This window comes from Chiloscyllium plagiosum, chromosome 6 (assembly GCF_004010195.1).
Source record: "Chiloscyllium plagiosum isolate BGI_BamShark_2017 chromosome 6, ASM401019v2, whole genome shotgun sequence".
Lineage (NCBI taxonomy): Eukaryota > Metazoa > Chordata > Chondrichthyes > Orectolobiformes > Hemiscylliidae > Chiloscyllium > Chiloscyllium plagiosum.
Window position 1 is genome coordinate 82,315,771 of NC_057715.1, and position 22,490 is coordinate 82,338,260.

Here is a 22,490-nt window from a genome sequence, read left to right on the forward strand (position 1 = left end):
CCAATACTTCCACCAATCTTCCTTTCTCTAGGCCCAGTCTAGGGCAAGTCTGGTTATCAACTGGAAAAAATAGTGGTGAGTCTAAACAGAAGAGGTACTTTTTTGGATAATGTAGTTCATTGCATGATAGGAATGTATGTGGTTTACAGTCACTTGCTCGGGATATTTATGAAGGACTAATGGGAACTGAACAGAATAGACCCACCCCCTTCAAACATTTGTGTAGAAAACTTGTGTAGACTGTGTGACATCATCAGTTGGGTAGAGTTCAATGTAACATGATCATTAATTCCTTCAGAACCATCACATTGTAAAGAAGAATTGATTTCAGCAGTCACATCATTTGTTTGGAATGGAGTCAGTTGGTATTAGTCAGGCTTCACCTATTTTATTTTCTCGGTCTGGTAGGTGAACACTTTTTTCTTGGCTCCTCCTTGTTGGGCACTGGACTGGAGCAGAGTGCCCAAAGTATCATGTTACCATCCTGGATCTGAAATTTAAACAGAAAGTGCTGGAGCAATTCAGCAAGTCTGGTAGCATCTGTGGAGACAGAAACAGAGTTAACGTCTCAAGTCCAAACTGACTCTTCACAATTGAAGTGAGGTGGAAATGTGATGGCTATTATGCTGTAGAAAAGTTGGGAGGGCAAAGTGCAATAAAAAGGGAAGGTCAGGGAAAGGTTTGAGGGTGAGAGAGATGAGGGATCATGGAGTAAAGGACAACAGACATGATGATAGTTGTGGTGAAGAAATAAAGCATTGGTGCAGATTAGGTGTCAATAACAGAATAAAGATCAGAAAAACATGAAAACAAGATAGTGATATATTAAAATGGATGGCAAGGTTTATGGTTTGAAGTAGTTGAACTCACTTTTGACTCTAGAAGGCTGTAAAATGTCTTAGCAGAAAATGAGGTACAGTCTCTGAAACTTGCATGGGGCTTCATGGAATGCTGTAGGTCAGAAACATGTGGGTCAGAGCAAGTTGAATATCACAATGTCAAGTGACCAGAGGGTAGGGATATATCTGTAGACTGATCAGAGGTGTTCTGCAAAGTGGTCACCCAGTCTGCTTTTGGTTTCCTCAATATAGAGGACACCATATTGTGAGCAGCAAGTACTAGATTGAGAGAGGAAGGAGAAAATTGTTGCTTCACCTGGAAAGTATCTTTGGGATCTTGGACAGTGAAGAGGAAGGAGGTAAAATGAAAAGTGTTTCACAATTGAATGGGAAGATGCCATGGGAGCGGAATGAGGTATTGGGATGATGGAAGAGTGGATCAGCTCATTGTGGAGGTGATGTTCCTTTCAGTATGCCAACTGGGGAGGATGTGTTTGATTGTAACCTCTATCTAATACCTGTATTTAGCTGCTCCTGTCTTTATTCACCTTGTTCCCAATCACTTTCAGTTGCTGATTGTATCAAATCTTTTCTAAAGCACACAAAATCACTTCCACAAAGTGTATTAAGGTATCGAGGTATGATAATCAACTTTTACGTATGATATTTGGAAGTCTGAACATACCCCTTTAAATCTGTGATTGCTGCTACAATTAACTGTAAACCCACTGAAGAAAACACATGATCAAAGCTGTTAGCTTACAGCACAAACTGTTCATTTAAGAAAAAGACTGTGCACCATTTTTGGTGAAAACTCGTTAAAATAATCACATATTCAACAGCTTTTGGAATCTTTGTAATTATGAGAATGTCTGGCTATATATATTGGGGCGAGCCATACAAAGAACAGTTAAGGGATAACCTGTGCTGTACTGAGAATCAGGCTTTATGTTTAGTGACATGCTTTTGGCAGGACTTTGAATTTACACTTGACTAAGTAAGTCTTAGTGCTCAGCAATTCAATATTCAATAGTTTTATTTTGCATTGTCTGAACTCTGCTTCAATCTATAGTCATGTGTGAATGTATAATATATGTATGTAAATAAATCATGCTGTGCCAAATTTGTATATCTATTAACTAATTCAGCGATAATAGCACCTAATGTATGCTCTCTTTATAGCATGAGGAAGCAATAGAAACAATAGCACTTCGTATAAAAGTCTGTTACACAGCATGGAATGCAAGCTGCTACAAAATGTCGACAGCTGGTACAGTCAAGGCCTTTCACAATAATGCCTCTCATAATTTACATACAGTGGATAAGTTTTATAGACTAGTCTGGAAAGCAGTCTTTAAAGATTTATGTTCGCAAAACAAATGCTGTAATGTAAAGTGTGATACCACTATAAATTATACCGATAATCTCAATGAAGGTGATTGCTACACTTGCCATGCTGTTTCGTCAGTTCTATTCTAAATTCAGTGTGAGGAACTGCACAAAGCAGTTAGGGAATTGTCAATCTTGGACAAATCTGAGGTGTGCGATGTATAATTGCAAGCTGCATACCTGAATCATCGGCTTGCATCAAAACGTATGCAAAGTTTAAAAGTGGCACCTGAGAATGTCACATGGGCCTTTAGGGATTGCAAAGTTGCACTGGTGCAAGATTCTTTTCTTTAATTGTCCTTTTTTTCCTGTGTTTTTCTCATTTTCAATGTTTCATTTCTGTGTTTGAGTAATATTGTGGAAATAAAAATACAGGGCCATTCTAAATTTCAGGAGTAGGAAATCTAGTAGGTGAAATAGTTTAAGTATGTTGCCATGGTTGGAGGATTTGAGCCATAGGGAGAGGCCGAACAGGCTGGGGCTGTTTTCCCTGGAGCGTCAGAGGCTGAGGGGTGACGTTATAGAGGTTTACAAAATTATGAGGGGCATGGATAGGATAAATAGACAAAGTCTTTTCCCTGGGGTCAGGGAGTCCAGAACTAGAGGGCATAGTTTAAGTGAGAGGGGAAAGATATAAAAGAGACCTGAGGGGCAACTTTTTCACACAGAGGGTGGTACGTGTACGTAATGAGCTGCCCGAGGAAGTGGTGGAGGCTGGTATAATTGCAACATTTAAAAAGCATTTGGATGGGTATATGGATAGGAAGGGTTTGGAGGGATATGAGCCGGGTGCTGGCAGGTGGGACTAGATTTGGTTGAGATATCTGGTCGGCATGGACGGGTTGGACCGAAGAGTCTGTTTCCACATTTCCTACATTATAACTAAGTACACTTCAAAAAGTATTTCATTAGCTGTCAAATAATTTGAGACATCTGGTTGTAATGAAAGATGCTATAAAAATGCAAATATTTATTTCCTTTGACTTTTTAAGCCCAAATATCCTACATTCTCTGATTTCTTTTTACCTACCTTGCAGCTTACATTCACAAAACTGTTAATAATTTTGTCAAACATGATTTTCTTTTTATTAACTCATCTTAATTCTATCTAATCATATAATGCTTAAGTGGATTTGTCAGATTTCCTTACGAGAGGACTCCAGGATTTTCCAAATTATTAATTCAGGTTAACTGGCTTATTGTTTCTTAATTTCCTTCTCCCTTCTTTCTTGAATCTGCTGGGACAGATCTAGAATCTAGGGAATTTGTAAAATCATAACCTGTGCACCTGCTTTCTCTCGAACCATGTCTTTTAGAACTCTGGGATTATGGGCCATGGAATCCAGGGATCTGCCAGATTTCAGTGTGGTTAATCCCTTTAATACCTCTTACGTATTAGATTAACCACTTTACCTTCCTCACTTTTACTACCTCCTGGATTCCCCACTATTTTTCAAATTGAAGCTGCCATGGTAGCTCATTTCCTTATAAACTTCTAAACAATCACATGACAGCATTTTAATCCTGAGGTTAGAGAAGTTCTTCGAGGAATCCTTCAACAGCATTTCATTTTGGATGTGTGGTATAGGCCAACAAATATCAAGGACCCAGTTTCAGGAAAAAAAGATAGCCAGATATTTTATCTCCTTCACATTTTAACCAAACAACTTGCAATTCATATTTTAAAATAATAGTTACTTAGTTCACTAATAGTGAAATAGTTATTTCATTCAATTTTTGCAATTCTTGTATTGATATTATTGCCTTAGAAAGATTTAGCTACGGTTATGGAACCTTCTCTAACCTTTCATTTGTATTAAATTAAATGCTAGTTTTACAGCCTATTATTTCATTTACCACTTTATGATCCTATATTCAATAATCCATTTCCATGCCATTTTCATGATGAACTTTAATGATATTAATATTAACAGCATTTAAGTTGTGGTTGGCAAATAATCTGAAGTGTCATCAAAATCTGGACAAGTCAGAAGTATTTGCCAGAAGCTGTTTTTGGTGCTGATTCGATTTCGGTTTGCCTGTGTAAATTGAGTTTCCGATATAGAGACACTATGAATTTTACCTTTCCTTTGTTCTTTAGTCTCAAGTTATCTCATTGTTTATCATCCTGAAGAAAATGATGTGGCTATTCAATTTCCTGTTTTCTGGAGAATGTTTTCAGGTCTTTGTAATAATGAACGCATGGTAAGAGAAAAAGCAAGTACCAATTGGTGCTGCAAAAGATGTGCTTTTCACTATTTGTTCCTTCATGAGTGCTCTGTTTGAGGGAAATGGCCTTGGCTCATTGTCTGCTAAAGTGGCAGCGTGAGCCACTTTCTTGGCTGTTTTTCATTTGCATTGGTTTGTCATTGTCTTCGATCTCAGAAGCAGGGAAAGGTGGGAGTTCCCAAGTCCACCTCAGCCAGAATGAGAATCGAAGCCACAATATTGGGGTTATCCTAAACCACACATGATAGACACCTACCCATGTGAGCTCAACAGCTTCTTCTTCTGAAGAATCATTCCAGACTCAAAATTTATAGCTCTGTTTCTCTTTTCACAGCTGCTGCCAAACTTACTGAGTTTCTTCAGCATTTTTGGCATTTTTTCTTTCAGAATTCCAACATCTGCAATATTTTGATGTTTTTTGGTTTGTATTATTACAATGACTACATTCATTTTTATAGTCAAGTAAATTAAGTTATCACAGTACTACTTGCTATTGGTCATATTGTACTTGACACTTGCACTGTGCTTTCATCGAATTGTGAATTTTCTATTAATGTATGGATCATACTCCCACATTTCAACATCTTCCCCATCTTTAAGCGTATATTAAGTATTGCAGTGGAATAATAAAATTATAATGATTCATGGACATTCTAGCTTTAAGTTATAGTATCAATTATAATTACCTGGGGCAGTTATTTACAGAGAAAGAATGAATCACTTAACCCTGTAATCATTTGGCTAAGTGTACAAAAATGCAATTGTTACGCTTATTATTTTAAATCTACCAATTCTCAAAGATACAACTGAAAATAGTTTTTATTTTGGAATTACAAAGGTGAATAGGCCCAAACAAGTGCTTGCCCTTTAGCATAGATCAACTTCAACTTTATACATATCTTCAAACCCTATAACTTCTTTTTAATCTCCAGAAATACACTTGATTTGCATTAATTTATTTATACTGTCCACTTCAATCACTTTTTCCTGGTAACTTTTCCCAAGAGTCTATTATTCTATGGAGAAAATCTTGTGACCTACCTAGATACCAACTTCCTCATGTTAACCTCTGCCCTTTGTTTACTGAAAGATTCAAGTTCCAATTTTCCTAAAACAATGAATATTCTGAGGTAGGGTTGATGTTGGACACTACCCACCATATACGCAGCAGTTACTCATGTGACTCAGCTAACGTCTATCTCATACGCTGCAGGCAAGATGCCCTGAGGCATGGTACATCGGCGAGACCAAACAGACACTACAACAGATGAATGGACACCGTGCAACAATTGCCAGACTGAGATGTTTCCTCCCAATCAGAGGAAACTTCAGTAGTCATGGGCATTCAGCCTCGGATCTTTGGGTGACCATCTCCAAGGTGGACGTCGGGATATGCAACAATGCAGAGTGGCCACACAGAGGCTGATGGCCAAGTTCAATATTCATGAGAATGGCCTCAACCAGGACCTTAGGTTCATGTCACACTACAGGTGACCACACTACACTATACACTCTCACACTCACACACAAGCACACATATTCACACACCCTTACATACTCATACACTCACACAGACCTTCTCTCATGCACACAGTCTCTCTCATACACACACACATACACCGCTATACTCACACCCATGCACACACCCCCTTACAGGCTTACACTCCATCACACTCACACACACCTTCTATCAAGCATGCATACGTGAACACACTCTCTCCCACGTGCACTTACACTCAGAAGCACACACTCACATGCACACACACACATATAAGTTTATGGGCTGAATTTGCATTTGCAGAATTGTATTTGCAGATACATTCTATTTTGCTCAAAAAGCACACAATCTGCAGGCAGTCAAAGCAAGCAGACAATCCATATAACATTTTATAATAGAAATAGAACTAGTCTGACTCAACATTGGGATACAGAAAGACTCTAACCTTATACCTTTAATGCATTATCTGAGCTGAGATGTCACCTTTTTTTTATAAAACCTTAAGTTATCTCGAGAAGGTGACTTAAAAGAAGTTCTGGGATTTACATATTAATGAACCGAAACCTGCAACCCATTCTAAAAGATGAAAGACTTAATAGCAATTTAGGGTTTTCAATATATTGTTTCAATTGCATGATACTGTAATCTTTTGCTATAAATTCTGGGTCTTATGATCCTGCTCCACACCTACTTGATGAAGGAGCAGCGCTCCAAAAGCTAGTGCTTCCAAATAAACTTGTTGGACTATAACCTGGTGTTGAAAATGTGTTGCTAGAAAAGCGCAGCAGGTCAGGCAGCATCCAAGGAACAGGAGAATCGACGTTTCGGGCATAAGCCCTTCTTCAGGAATGAGGCAATGAAAAAGGGCTTATGCCCGAAACATCGATTCTCCTGTTCCTTGGATGCTGCCTGACCTGCTGCGCTTTTCCAGCAACACATTTTCAGCTCTAATCTCCAGCATCTGCAGCCCTCACTTTCTCCTATAACCTGGTGTTGTGTGATTCTGAGGTAGGGTGGCATCAAAGAGATTAAGTAGCTAAAGGGATGATGGTGATTTATAAAAAGATAATAGTAATTGGACAAGTAAAGAAACAAATGAAAAGTCTTGCAGAGGAGTAATTGAGGCATCAAAGAGAATCAGTTACTGAGCAAAAATATGCAAACGGTGACTATGATCTCAAATTGTTGAGTTCAGTGTTAAGTTGCAAAATGCAGAGTTGAAAAATTAAGTGTTATTCCTTCTATTTATATTGAGCCTCATTGAAATAATAGAAGCTAACAACAGAAAAGACAATGAATGTGGCAGAGAACTAAAATGACAGAAAACCAGAAGTTCAGCATTATGTTTGTGAACTGAATGGAGGTGTCCCACAAAGTACCTAATTTGTCACTGCAGAGGAGATCATAAAACCACATTAGAATACTAAATTGAGCAGGATACAGATAAATTAATTTCCTTTGGGAGGTGTGTTTGGGACCCTGAGCAGCAGGAAGGGAGGAGGTGAAAGGGCAGGTATTATCTCTCTTGAAGGGGAGACCAATTTTGAATTGAGGGCTCACCTTGCAAGAGCAACTCTTAGCTTCCAATGGCCTCTCATTGTTATTCTTTGTCACAAACACTCTCTGTCCTCAGCTCTTACATTGTTTCAAACAAACTCAATGTAAGTGTGAGGAATAGCACCTCATTTTGATTAAACACTTTTCAGCCTTCTGGTCTCGGTGTTGAGTTCACCAATATCTGCTCATAATTTCTGTCCCTTTTTTCAATCTGTAGCTGTTGATGATAATTCTGCTTCCAATTCACAGTTTTACTAGACTCACAGCCAATGTGCTGTTTCTTATCCAATAAGCATCTCCTTGCAGCCCTTCTAACGGGGCAGACTCTCAGCAACCATGGCTTTGTTACACAACTCCTAACTAAAGCCAAGTGTAGATACAAAGCAGCCCTTTCTTTGACTAGAGCCATCAAAGAAAAGATGTTAGACCTCCTGAAGATGAGGTTCCAATGCTTGGATTGGGTCACAGTCCAACAGGTTTAATTGGAAGCACACTGGCTTTCGGAGCGACGCTCCTTCATCAGAACAAGCGTCGCTCCGAAAGCTAGTGTGCTTCCAATTAAACCTGTTGGACTATAACCTGGTGTTGTGTGATTTTTAACTTTGTACACCCCAGTCCAACACCGGCATCTCCAAATCATGGATTGGGTCAGGATGGGATAACTATCGACAGTATAGTCTGGACAGAGTGTGCTGCATAATCCTAGCACACTGGGCTGTGCAAAACTTGGAGCTACATTGTCTCTGGAAACAGGCAGGGGCTGCATTGATTTTAGAAACAAACAGGGGCTGCGTTACTTTTGGAAACAAATGCTGCAGTGTCAGGTGCAACAAGCCAGACAGGACTTAACTGACAAAGCAGTGCAGCTCCTGCCTGTTTTTAGTTCTCCAGTTTCAAATAACTTCTCTTCCCATCCCCCAACTCCCTTCCCAGCCCCTCCCCCTCCCTTCCACTCCTCCCTGCCACCAATCTGATCCATTCCTCCCATTGACCAACCAGGTCATGCCTTCTACCTGTCTTTACCTATCCCCACCTCACCACCCTGCCTCCCCCTTTATCTGCAGCTCCCCTCTTACCCACCTTCAGTCCTGAAGAAGGGTTACGCCCAAAACGTCAACTTCTCCATTTCCTGATGCTGCCTGGCTTGTTGCATTCTTCCAGCCTCTTGCCTGTCTACTTTGGATCCTCTCCATGCAAGGGCAGCCGACCACCCACCCTGACTCTTTCTGCCCTCTTGTGAAATGCTTTCTCTTAAAATGAGAGAAAGGGTGGGATTGAGTGGATAAAAGTGAATGACAAAGATGTTAGTGATAGTGCCAGTGAGGGAAAAGTGATCAGTTGTACTGAGTGTGCTGCCTACTCACTGAAAGACCATGCAGAGTTAATCATGTGGGTGATTTGGGATGGAGGACACCAAGTGAGGAAACATGTTGCAGGTAGTACTGACAGAGGTAGAGCATGAGGCTTGAAGGGGAGTGGATGCAGGAGCACTGACAGATAAAGTGTGAGTTAGCAGAGAGAATATGGTGACACTTCCCTGCTTGAATAGAGAAGATCTTGACTTTTTTTCTCCACTTCTGAGCATTTTGCCAGTTGGCTGAGAACACACTGACCTGGGCGGCAACTCCAGACTAGGCTGGCAGGGCATGGTGTCATAGTGAAATTTGCGAGTTCTTGGAGCAAGGGACATTCTTCCTCTCCATTAGTCCATTCATCAGGACCTTCACAAGCATGACCCCAATATTCCCTCTCTGCCATGTCCAGCGCTAATATCCACGACAAATAGTGCGGGGCAGCTATGGACTACTGGTACTTGTCTTGGTGCACAATGACCTTTTAAAGATGGCTCCGGTGACCGTGATGAGGATCCATTCTGGGATATCATGGCAGTGACAAGTTCTTTCAAATATGAAAGGTGGTAGAATTGGGCTTGCATCACACGTACATTGAATGACAGCGTTGCAATAGGGCCAGGGTAGTAGTTAATGAAGCAAGTCTGGGATGATAGGGAGAAAACCCTGTTAGGCCTCACATTTCATAAAACTTGACAAATGATATTTAGACAAAGAAACATAAGATTCAGTTCAGACAAAGGGTCATACAGGACTTGAAACATTTGGTCAATTTCTCTCTCCATACATGCTGCCAGACCTGCTGAGTTTTTCCAGTACTTTCTGTTTTTACTTCAGATTTCCAATATCAGCAGCATTTTGCTTTTATGTTGTAAGATTGGACTCATTTTTATTTGTTCAATTTTGCTATTGCTGAATAAAAATGAATGATTTGAAACATTTGAAGGTTTTTCTGTATGTGATGGTTCCATACTGAATAATGAAAAGACATTGGCCTAGACTGGGCATTGAGAAAAGTGGAGCACTCACTGACAGTGTTGTAAGATGGAATGAAGCAGAGGAAAGTTAAGCTTAGGTTTTCAATAGCAGTAGATTTAAGGATGTGTGCTTGAATATGCAAGGAATTGGCAGCTGTATCATCTATGTGCTCTGAAAGTATAGGTTTGTGATTGTTCTTCCACTATGAAAGACAACCCCAGACTGCCAGTTAACTGGGTGCATGAATGGGCCTTAAACATTACATCGGTGCCAGAGATCCTGGGATAATCCAGCATAGGTGAGTACTTCTGCCCATGACATGTTGGAGAAACTGGGGCTCTGTAGGGGCATGGTGTATTGGTGAGTTGAGAAGTTAGAAAATACAGGAGGGCTCACAGAAAGAGACTCTACGTGAAACTCACTAAAGTGGACACTTAGCTGATTTGTGGTGAGATTCAGCCCTATAATTAGTCAAAAACAAAATTTCTGGTGGTGGGGTTAGGAATTGTATACTTGTAGTATGGCTCTGTAAAATAAATGTAAATAGCTCCAGTTACATCTGGCTTTTAGAATTAGAAGAGATTCAACTATTTTGACTGAAAGCGAATGTATTTTATTCTTATCTCTTTCTAAGGTTCTGACATAGTTAAGGGTACGAATGGTTGATTTTCATGCTTCATAAGAGGTGAATGACATGTTGTGCAATGCATGGCATAATTTTCCTATCCTTATAAGTTTTTTTCAGATAAAAACAGATAATGCAGTTTTATAAACCAGGTCAATGATTATCTATGAAGAGAAAAGACATTTCTTGTGTGTACATGTCTTCACAAGTTGATACACCTCCAAAATATCATCCTGTTTTATCTCTTTACAAATGCTGGGTAGCCTGCTGTATGTTTGCTATTTTTAATTCAGACTTGCAGTGGTTGAAGTTTTTACTCATCTATTTTACTGATTCAGTTTAAGATCTTTGAATACTGTAAGGTAAATAAAACGTTAGAATTAAGTTGATGACCATCTTAAATTATTCCGCTACCTTCACTTTCAACTTGATTAGTGCCTTAGTGCAAACTCAAGACTTATTTGGTTGAACATTGTCCATTTTGTTAGGATTTGCACATGACAAATTGATTCAGCGTATTGAGACTAAGGTAGGAAAGTCTTTCTTCTGTAAGCTATTAGAAATAGGAGGCAAAAAGCTCAGCTGATTTAAAATATGAAAGGCCCATTTGTCTTTGAACAACTTCAGGCTGTGTGAAACACTATACAATCCAGTTAGAAATCACCTCACATTGCTACTGTATGTTCCATTTTATCTCTACCAGCTACGTATTTTTTTAGGGTGGTTTATGTTTGGTCTGATTTGTGGTTCAGTGATATGTTAGAGATCAGGGGATACTAAGGTTTGATTCCTTCTTACCTATCCTCAGTTGATTTCTGTGGATGCTGTGGGAATGATGTAATGGGCTTTTGTCTCCCAGGTCTTGGATTAGGCGCTGCAGGTAATAGATGCAGATATGCAACTATCTTTATTTTACTGTAAATCCTTTTGGACAAAATTGACCTGTTCCAATTGATATTCGTTGATACATTAAATTAGCTGCATCTCCAATGAAGAGTTACAATGGCAATCATTCTTGACAATTCATTATCAATGACTAAAAGGTAGTAATCTTTTACTACCCGAAAGAAAATAGCAAGTTTTGATCTCAATTTTAAACAAGTATTTCCATCAATAAAAAAAATCTAAATGTAGTTTAGTCCTGATATCATTGTTTGTTTACTGTGCTGCCATTTGAATTGTAAAAATCAACCAATCTATTAAATATGATTTAACATTATGGGCAAGAAGTTTAAACAACATCTCCCTACCACACATTTGCACAAACTGAAAAAAAATGCTGGAAACAATTTAAAAAACAAATGAAAGAAAATAAATCAGACTGAACAGATGTGAGTAAATGTTCATCTTTAGCACTCTCACTGCACAATTTGCATCAAGATGAAAATTTATCACACTGGCATCAATCAGATTAAAATAGCTGATGGTTAATGTTGAGAAGTATCCATCCGACAAGAAAGATAATGAAAAGCAATTGGATTGAAACTGTAATTTGTGATATTAATGATGTGTCTTATATGAAATTCATTAGTTAACGTGAGTTAACTCTTCAAATGAATGAATGCCTTGATTAAATAGCTGAAGAAAGAATTTAATGTGATCTGTTTGTATTAACATCATACAACAGATTCAATTACTTACCTTCAAAAGGCCGTTTATCTTGGTCAAGCTGAACAGGTCCCATGAGAACAGTTAGAATCAGTTCAAATTTCAGTTTGAGAATGACAGCTGTTGATGCAGCGCTATAAATCAGGCAAATGTATCTCAGATACAAAGCACCTTGTGGAAAGCATCCATGCTTGTCACGAAGTGACACTGACACTATTGAAGGGTTTGTGAATTCCTAAAAGTCTGCCTTATTGATTCCATGTCAGCTTATAATCCACATTGTATCAGACTAGGTCCATGGCATAGTGGAGATTTGTCAGAACAAAATGATCTACAGAATAGATCAACAGAATACATTTCGGGTAGTATATGCCAGTAAACTCAATGCCCATAATGATGTGATCCTCATTGATTGTATGTGAAATCTACCAGCAAAGCAGAGAATGCTGATTTAAAACTAGCAGTGTACAAATGTGACTGTATAGCACTGAATGTTTGGAACACTTAAGACTATGCTGCTTACACACCCCAGTTGGACAAGACAAAAAATTGACCTGAAATGTTTGTTTCTCTCCACAGATGCTGCCTAAGCTGATGACTTTCCCAGTAATTGTACTTTCTCTTTCAGATTTCTAGCATACACCATTTTTATTTTGCTTTTGTGTTCATGACTTTCCAAGGGTATATTAAAAATGATGTAGAAATGAGAACACTAAAATTCACATTAGCTTTAGTGAATGTTGACTTGGTGTACAGCAGTTGATGTGGGTAATGGTGGGGAAAACTACAGTGCAACTTGTATCAGAACTCTGAGTAACAAACCAAAATACAAGATTTCTGTGGTAATCATGTATGCTTGGCATTCTGTCATTGTAGTCAATAAGTATGATAGCAAATGCTGAATGTTTGCCATTAAATTCCACCCCTGCCACTACAACATTGCACATGTGTTGTTAATGTTATAAGTGCTACACTAATTGTATATGCAACTGTTCCAGTTTGGATTACAAGCATCTGATACTAATTTAGGAAAGATGAGTGACATTTGTGCCACACAAGTACCAGGCAATGACCATCTCCAATAAGAGACAATCGAACCACTACCCTTTGATATTCAAAGGTGTTACCATCACTAAATCTCACAGTATCAACATCTTAGAGGTTACCATTGCCAGAACTGGACTAAACAAGTGGCTACTAGTGCAGGTCAGAGATTTGGAATACTGCAGTGAGTAATTCACCTCCTGACTCCACAAAGATTGTCTGCCAACTACAAGGTGCAAATCAGGAGTGTAATGGAATACTCCCCACTTGCTTCGATGGGTGCAGCTCCAATAACACTCAAGAAGCTTGACACCATCCAGGACAAAGCAGTCTGTCTGCTTGGTACTACATCCACAAGCATCCACTCCCTCCACCACTGATGATCAGTAGCAGCAGTGTATATTATCTATAAGATGCACTGCAGAAATTCACCAAATATCCTAAGACAGCATCTTCCAAACCCATGACCACTTCGATCTGGAAGACCAAGAGTGACAGATTATCAGAGAACATCACCACCTGCAAGTTCCCCTTCAAGCCACTCACCATCCTGACATGGAAATATATCACTATTCATTTACTGTCACTGCACCAAAATCCTGGAATTTCCTTCCAATGGCATTGTGGATCAACTACAACATATGGACTGCAGCTCACCAGCACCTTCTCAAAGGCAACTAGGGACAGGAAATAAATGCTGGGTATCCATGAACAAAAATAAAGATCACATAAAGACCACCAAAAAAAGTTCAGTTGGAAGAGCGTCAAATTTTAAGGATCTCGTGGTACAGTGGTAGTGCTACTTCTGGCGCAGACGGACTAAGCTTCAAGTTTCAGCTGCCCTGGTGCTATGTCGTAACAATGTGTCTGAACAGGTTGATTTTAAAAACATATTTATAAGAACCAATTATATTCAGATGAGACTGGTCTGTGGGTGCAACATGTAGTCTCCATTTCTGCCTCTATGGAGTATTATGAATAAATCTATCTGAAAAACAGACATGCTCCTGCTTCTCCTTTTGTCAAACTCTTTGATCATGTTCTCAAACAAATCCTGATGATAGGTTTCATGATATTTCTAATGGGGAAAGTGGGAAAAGTTACCCTTAACTTGGGAAGCCAAGAAAGTTAGGATAATGGTAAAACATACGCTAGCTGCTTTGCACTTGTTGAGGCACATCATGTACCATTCATTTTAACAGTTATGGGGTCATAGAGATGTACAGCATGGAAACAGACCCTTTGGTCCAACTCGTCCATGCCGAACAGATATCCCAACCCAATCTAGTCCCACCTCCCAGCACCTGGTCCATATCCCTCCAAACCCTTCCTATTCATTTACCCATCCAGATGCCTTTTAAATGTTGCAATTGTACTAGTCCTTCCACTTCTTCTGGCAGCCCATTCCACACACGTACGCCTTCTGCGTGAAAAAGTTGCCCCTTAGGTCTCTTTTATATCTTTCCCCTCTCACCCTAAATTGATGCCCTCTAGTTCTGGACTCCCCCACACCAGGGAAGAGACTTTATCTATTTATCCTATCCATGCCCCTCATGAGTTTATAAGGTCACCCCTCAGCCTCCGATGCTCCAGGGAAAACAGCCCCAGCCTATTCAACCTGTCCCTATAGCTCAAATCCTCCAAGCCTGGCAACATCCTTGTAAGTCTTTTCTGAATCCTTTCAAGTTTCACAACATCTTTCTGATAGGAAGGAGACCAGAATTGCACGTAATATTCCTAAAGTGGCCGAACCAATGTCCTGTACAACCGCAATATGACCTTCCAACCCCTGTACTCAATACTCTGACCAATAAAGGAAAGCATACCAAACGCCTTCTTCACTACCTACCTACCTGCGACTCTACTTTCAAGGAGCTATGAACCTGCACTCCAAGGTCTCTTTGTTCAGCAACACACCCTAGGACCTTACCATTAAGTGTATAAGTCCTGCTATGATTTGCTTTCCCAAAATGCAGCACCTTGCATTTATCTGAATTAAACTCCATCTTCCACGTCTCAGCCCATTGGTCCATTGATCAAGATCCTGTTGTAATCGGAGGTAACATTCTTTGTTGTCCACTACACGTCCAATTTTAGCATCATCTGCAAACTTACTAACTATATCTCTTACGCTCACATCCAAATCATTTATATAAATGACAAAAAGCAGTGGACCCAGCACTGATCCTTTCAGCACTCCACTGGTCATAGGCCTCCAGTCTGAAAAACATCCCTCCACCACCACCCTCTGTCTTCTACCTTTGAGCCAATTCTGTATCCCAATGGCTCGTTCTCCCCGTATTCCATGAGATCTAACCTTGTTAACGAGTCTCCCATGGGGAACCTTGTCGAATGCGTTACTGAAGTGCATAAGTTATTAGAAGTGATTCAATGTCAATCAAAAGCTTCATCCATCGAATGACCATTATTCACTTTAGAATAATGTGCATTCCACAAAGTGGGCAAATGAGATGAGATTAAGGATTTGTGTTATGAGTTTGAATTGGCTATTAGAAAAAGAATCTAAATTTAAAAGGGTAGATACAATTCATCACTGGTCTGATTGTTTTACCAAGAATGAACACTTACTAGTCAGACCTCAGCTGGAATACTGTGAACAATTTTAGGCCCCTTTATGTAAGGAGAGATATTCTGGAATTAGAGGCAGTCCAGAGGAGGTTCACTAGGCTGACCCCACCAAAAGCAGGACTGTTTTATGAGGAGATGTTGAATAGGTTGAGCTTGTACTCACTGGAATATAGAAGAATGAGGGGAGACCTTATTGAAACATGTACAATTCTTAGCAGTCTTGACAGGTAAATGAGGAAAGGTTGTTTCCTTTTGTAGGAGAGTCTTGGACCAAAGGGCATAATCTAAGATTAAGGGGTCGCACATTTAAGACAGCAATGAAGAATTTCCTCTAACAGAGATTAATGAGTTCTTTATTGCAGATGCTGGTCTTGGCTGGGTCATTAAGTATATTCAAGGCTGAGATAGATTTTTAATCAGTAAGGGAATCAAAGGTCATGGAAAATTGGAGTTGAGGATTATCAGATTGTCATGATCTCATTGAATGGGGGAGTAGACTCGATGGGCTGAATGGCCTACCTTTGCTCTTATGTTTATGGTCTTATGGTCTTAGAGTGAGAAGCTATTGGATGAATGTCTTGTGAGAGAAGTCTTGGCCATATATGATTCATTTCTCACTCTTCAGCATTTTCTTTTTACTTTGACTATAAATATATTTTTGCTTCTCTTAAGAAAGTTCTGTCAATTGACCGTGTATTTGTGCTCCTCTAGACATTCCCAGTGTGACAGGTGGCAGTCTGCACATGACATTAAGAAATGGCTGAATGCACTGGATACTGCAAAGGCTTTAGCCCTAAGAAAATTCTAGCAATAGAACTAAAGACATGTGCCTCAGAAATTGCCATGCCTCTAGCCATGCTGTTCCAGTACAATACTGGCAGCTACCCTACAATGTGGAAAATTGCCCAGAAACGCACAGTACACAAACAGCAGAACGCATCCAACCCAGACAATTACAACCCCGTCATACGAACCATATGAACCAAGGACAAGAGTAGTCCATTTAGATCTTTGAACTTGTTCCACCATTCAATAAGATGATAGCTGATCTCATTTTAGCCTGATAATCTTTCACCCCCTTGATAATCAATAATCTAACTACTTTTGCCTTAAAACTATTTATCGATTCTGCATCCACTACCTGTTGAGGAATACTCACAACCGTCAGAGGAAAAATGTTTCCTCATCTCTGCTTTAAATGGGCAATACCTTATTTTTAAACTATGACTCTAGTTTTAGATTCTCCAATAACAGAAAGCATCCTTTCGTCATCCACCCAGTCAAGTCTCATCAGAATCTTGGATGATTAAATTTAGTCACCTGTGACTTTTCTAAACTCCAGAGGATACAGGCCACGCCTGTCTAATCCTTCCTCATAATGCAATCCAATCATTCCAGATGTTATTCTAGCAAATGTCTCTGAACTACTACCAATGTAAGTATAGTGATTAGAACTGTATACCAGATATGGTCTCATCAATGTTTGTGTAACTAAAGTATAACTTCCATATCTTGCATTCAATTCCTCTTGCAATAAACCATACCATCCTATTAGCATTCCTGATTAACTTGCTGTACCTGCATACTAACCTTCTGTGATTCATGCACTCGGACACCCAGATGTCTCTACATCTCAGAGTTCTGCAGATTCTCACCATTTAAATAACATGCTTTTTTAAAACTTTTTTCCACCAAAATGGACAATTTTACACTGTCCCACATTGTCTATGCCCTCTTCACAACTCACTTTCCTATCTATCTACAAATTTAACTAACATAACTTGGGTCCCTTCATCCAAATCATTTATATAAATTGTAAAGATTTGAGACTCCAGTATGTACCACTGTGGCTCTCCATTTGTGATATCCTGAAAAAAGTCTATTTATTCCTACTATCTGCACCCTGTTAGCAAGCCAAACCTCTATCCATACCAATATCTTACCCCTAACACCCAAGTGCTTTATTTTGGTTAAGCACCTTATAAACCTATTTTTCTAATCAACCGTGACATCGCCTTCTGGAATTCAAAGTGCAATACATCCACTGGTTCCCCTTTATCTACAACGCAAGGTACTTCTTCAAAGAGCTGTAATAAATTTCATGATTTCTCTATGACAAACCCATGTTGGCTCTGTTTGATCACCTTGAACTTATCCAAGTGCCTTGCTTTAACGTCTTTAATCATTGCTTCTAATCATAGCTATGTCAGATGTTGAACTAATTGGCCTGTAGTTTCCGGCTTTCAGTTTTCCTCTCTTTTTGTACAAAATAGTTGTATTAGCTATTTTCCAATCTAAAAGAACCTTCCATAAACCTAATGATCTTTGGAAAATTAAAAGCAATGGATCAACTATCTCACTAGCTATCTATTATAAGACCCAAAGATGAAATCATCAGCACCTGGGGACTTATCAATTCACAGTTCCAATAATTTACTTAATAGTGCTTCCCTGGTAATTGTAATTTTCTGGAGTTCCATCCTCCTTTTTCAATTCGTGGTTTACAATTATTTCTGGGATACTACTTACAGCCTCTCTAGTGAAGACCAAAGCAAAATATCTGTTCAATTCATCTAACATCGCTTTATCCTCCATTACTAATTCTCCAGGTTATTTTCTATACGATTAACACTGACTTTGTTAACTCTTTTCTTATTTAAATAGCTCCTCTTGACTGTCGGTAAAGTGATGAAAGGGGTCACCACTAGCACTAACAGGCAGTAAATGTTCAGCAATAATGGGGCAGCACAGTGGATCAGTGGTTAGCACTGCTGCCTCACAGCACCAGGGTCCCAGGTTCTATTCTAGTCACACTGTCCGTGTGGAATTTGCACTTTCTCCCTGTGTCTGCGTGGGTTTCCTCCGGGTGTTCTGGTTTCCTCCCACAGTCCAAAGATGTGCAGGTTAGGTGAATTGACCATCCTAAATTACCCATAGTGTTAGGTGCATTAGTCAGAGGGGAATGGGTCTGGGTGGGTTACTCTTCGGAGGGTCGGTGTGTACTTGTTGGGCTGAAGGGCCTGTTTCCACACTGTAGGGAATCTATTTAAAAAAAGCCTGCTCACTGGCGCTGAGTTTGTTTCTTCTGGGCCACTCAGCTGCTGACCTCATTTCAGTCAAAAATGGACAAAAGGGCTGAATTCCAGATGAGACAGGAGTGAGTGCACTTGATATCAAGGACCCATTTGACTGAGAATGGCATCAATGAGGCCTAGCAAAGTGAGAATCAATGGGTAAATTCTCGGTTGGTTGAAGTCATTAGGAAAATGGGTGTGGTTTTGGACGTTTGTCATCCCAGCTCCAGGACATCTCTGCAGGAGCTCCTCTGGGTAGATATTGTTAATCAGCCTGTTCAAGGATGTTAGGATACACCTCTGGTAAAGATGGAATTTGAACTCAGGCCTTCTAGATCAGGGATTGGAACACTTCCATTGGGCCGCAAGAGCCCTGATATTTCTCAGGGTAATGTTGTGGGCCCAGTCATCTTTAGCTGTTTCATCAGTAACCATCTTTCCATCATAAGAAGTTTATTGATGACTGTAAATGTTCAGCACCCATCTGCAACTCTGCAGATACTGAAACAGTCTGTGTCCAAACATGGTACAATATTCAGATTTAGGCTGACAAGTGGCAGGAAATATTGATGCCACACACATGCTGGGCAATAAACATCTCCAATAAGAGAAAATCTAATGATCACTCCTTGACATTAATATGTTACCATCACTAAATTCCTGACTGTTAACATCCTGGGAGTTACCATTGCAGACCAGAATCTGAACTGGACATGTCATATAAATACTGTGGCTACAAGAGCAGGTCAGAGTCTAGGAATCCTGCAGCTGGTAACTCACCTCCTGACTCCTAAAGCCTGTCACAAGTCAGGAGTATGACGGAATACTCCCCATTTGCCTGGATGGGTACAGCTCCAACAACATGCAAGAAACTTCATATCATGCAGCTTGCTTGATTGCCAGTGTATCCACAAACATTACTTTATCTGCCATGGATAATCAGTAAGAGCAGTGTGTACCAGCTAAATACGCATGGTAGAAATTTACCCTGGCCTCCTTAGATAGCACCTTCCAAACCCTTTAGAGAGATAAGGGCAGCAGATATACGAGAACACTGTCACCTACAAGTTTCTCTCCAAACCACTCAGCATCTCCTGACTGGAACCATATCGCCGTTCCTTCGCTGTCAATGGGTCAAAATCCTGAAACTCCCTCCCTAAGGGCATTGTGGGTCACGTTAAACCTAATTGACTGCAGCAGTTCAAGAAGGCATTTCAACACCACCTTCTTCAGGCAACTACAAATGGGCAATAAATGCCAGTGATGCCCATATCCTATGAATGAATTTTTAAAATTGCTCTAATTATGATTAAGAACAACTGATACCACCAGTGAAAATATTAGTGTACTTAAAATAACCAGCTTCTACCAAAAGTCCCTAAAACAGAAGAACAGTCTATACTTATGCTGAATGGAGTATTGTGAACATGCCTAATTTGAAGATCGACCGACTCTTGCTTTTTCTTTCACAAGCTACATTTTTACCAGATTATCAATATGTCACTTGCATATCTGTGAAAAAAGCAACATGTTGGAGCAATGTGGCAACACAACTTCAGAGTCAAAGTATGATTTCAGTCTGGAATGATTTAAAAGCAAGCAATGCAGGACTCCCCTGTGGTAAGTCATCTTCCATCACCTGCAGAATTTAATTTTTCTTGTCCATAAATCAAAGATTGAATTCTTACCACATTTAAGTTGTAGTTTTTTAAATTGGTGATTAGTTTATTAACCACAATGATATAATTTTACTTTAGCGATTTATGCAGCAGGGCAGGGTGAACATAGATTTTTTTAAAAATATGATTCGGTATACTTCAGCTCTGTTAAATTTCACAGCCTATCCACTGATCACTAGCTTCCTTTTTGTTCAAAGTGATTTAATCATCTGTCAATTGGACAAAACAAATGTGGCAAAAGTACTCTTCATAGCTTTGTAATACAGTACATTCATTCACTCATTCACTTAATGAAGCTGATAAATGCAAATCATCAAGTTAATCTACAGAGTAAAACATTTCCAGACTGGAAGGTACTGCTAAGGCAGTGTTGCCACATTTTCATTCAAGTACACCATCTCTATGCGTGCTTTTCAGTGCCAATGAAGAACATTCCTGTAAATATAATTCATTATAATATACTTTTGATTCTCACAGCCTGCTGCTTTGTATTATTTGATAGACATAAAACAAATGTGAATTGATGGAAAGTAGCTACAATTAACTTTGGGCAGAAAATGTAAGTCCACTAGGTGGCATGGTCACAATTTATTGTGAAAGAAAAGGCCATTAGGGTGCATTGTAATTTCTGGAGGGAGGAAAAAGAGCTGGAGCTGATTGGTAATATGGTGTACATCCAACAAAGGGTCAACAGGAAGAATCTTAACAGCCAAGCAAAGGCAAGACTGGGTGCTTATTGGGGTGCTAAGTACACAAAAAATGGCAATGGGTCAACATCTCACTGTCATTGCATCCACTTCTAGGTTTTATCTGGGCTAGCTCAAGGGCCAATAAGCACCAGAGACTGTAATGAGTGCAGATCCAATGTAATTTGTCCACAGGAGTGCTCGACATGAGGATGTTGGACAGATCAGATTGAGAATTAGAACCTGAAATAAGAATGCCAACCACCTTTCCTGCTCTCCCTGAGAATGAGGGTCCTCTTGGAAGGCACAAATGTCTCAATTTCTTAGCCTCTTCCATCCCAACCTGTTCGATTTGAGAGAGTGGTCCCTTACCCAATGTTCAGCAATGATCAGTTGACTTCAGTCTATCAAATCACACAACAGGAAACATGTGAGAGCCAGAGAAGCTTGTTTGTTGCAGGAGGTTTGTGGGCATTTGGTGTGCTGCAGCCTACCCAAATCTCTTCTCCATTTCATGGTTCCTACTTCCTCAAGAATCCATGTCTAGTTCAACCTTTCTGACCCCTTTCAGCTTCAGTTAATTTGAAATCCTGCCTTAGACAGATTCAATCAATCATCTTGCCCAACCTCGCTAGCTGGGAAACTTGAAAGCAGGATGTTAATATCATTTCTGAGCTGAAAATGTGTTGCTGGAAAACAGGTCAGGCAGCATCCAAGGAGCAGGAGAATCGACGTTTCGGGCATGAGCCTTTCTTCAGCCCTCTTACAAGGATGCCTTCCTTGAATAAGCTCTCTTCCTACCTGTTAATATTATTTCTCAATTTAAAGATCCAGAGCAAAACCCACTTCTTGACAGATGAGGTCCCAAACAGATTGAGTCTCGCTGGTGCTCACAGATCAGTTGTAATAGCATGTTGCCCAATGGAATGAAAATTAAGTAGTGTGCGCAAAAGTCTGCTGATTCACTGTTGTCCATTTCCTACCCAGGCTGAAGTTGAATCTTACACCTTATTGTGATATAGAAATAAGAGCTGAACATTCAGCATCTCAGCTTTATCCTGCTATTCAAGTAGGGTCCTGTATGTTAACTGACCTTTACTTGCCTTGGTTCTGTAACTTTAATGGCATTACCTAATAAAACTATCAATCTTGACCATTTTGAACTAACCTTAACAGCCCTTGAAGTGAGTTGCAGATTTCCTCTACCCATTTATGTACTGAAGTACTATATCACATCACTCCTGAACTGCCTAGCTAAAACTCTATGATTATGACCTTCTCCACAGGAAGTAGAGTAGATAGAGAGATTGTCAAATTCTTTGATAATTTTAAATAACTCAACA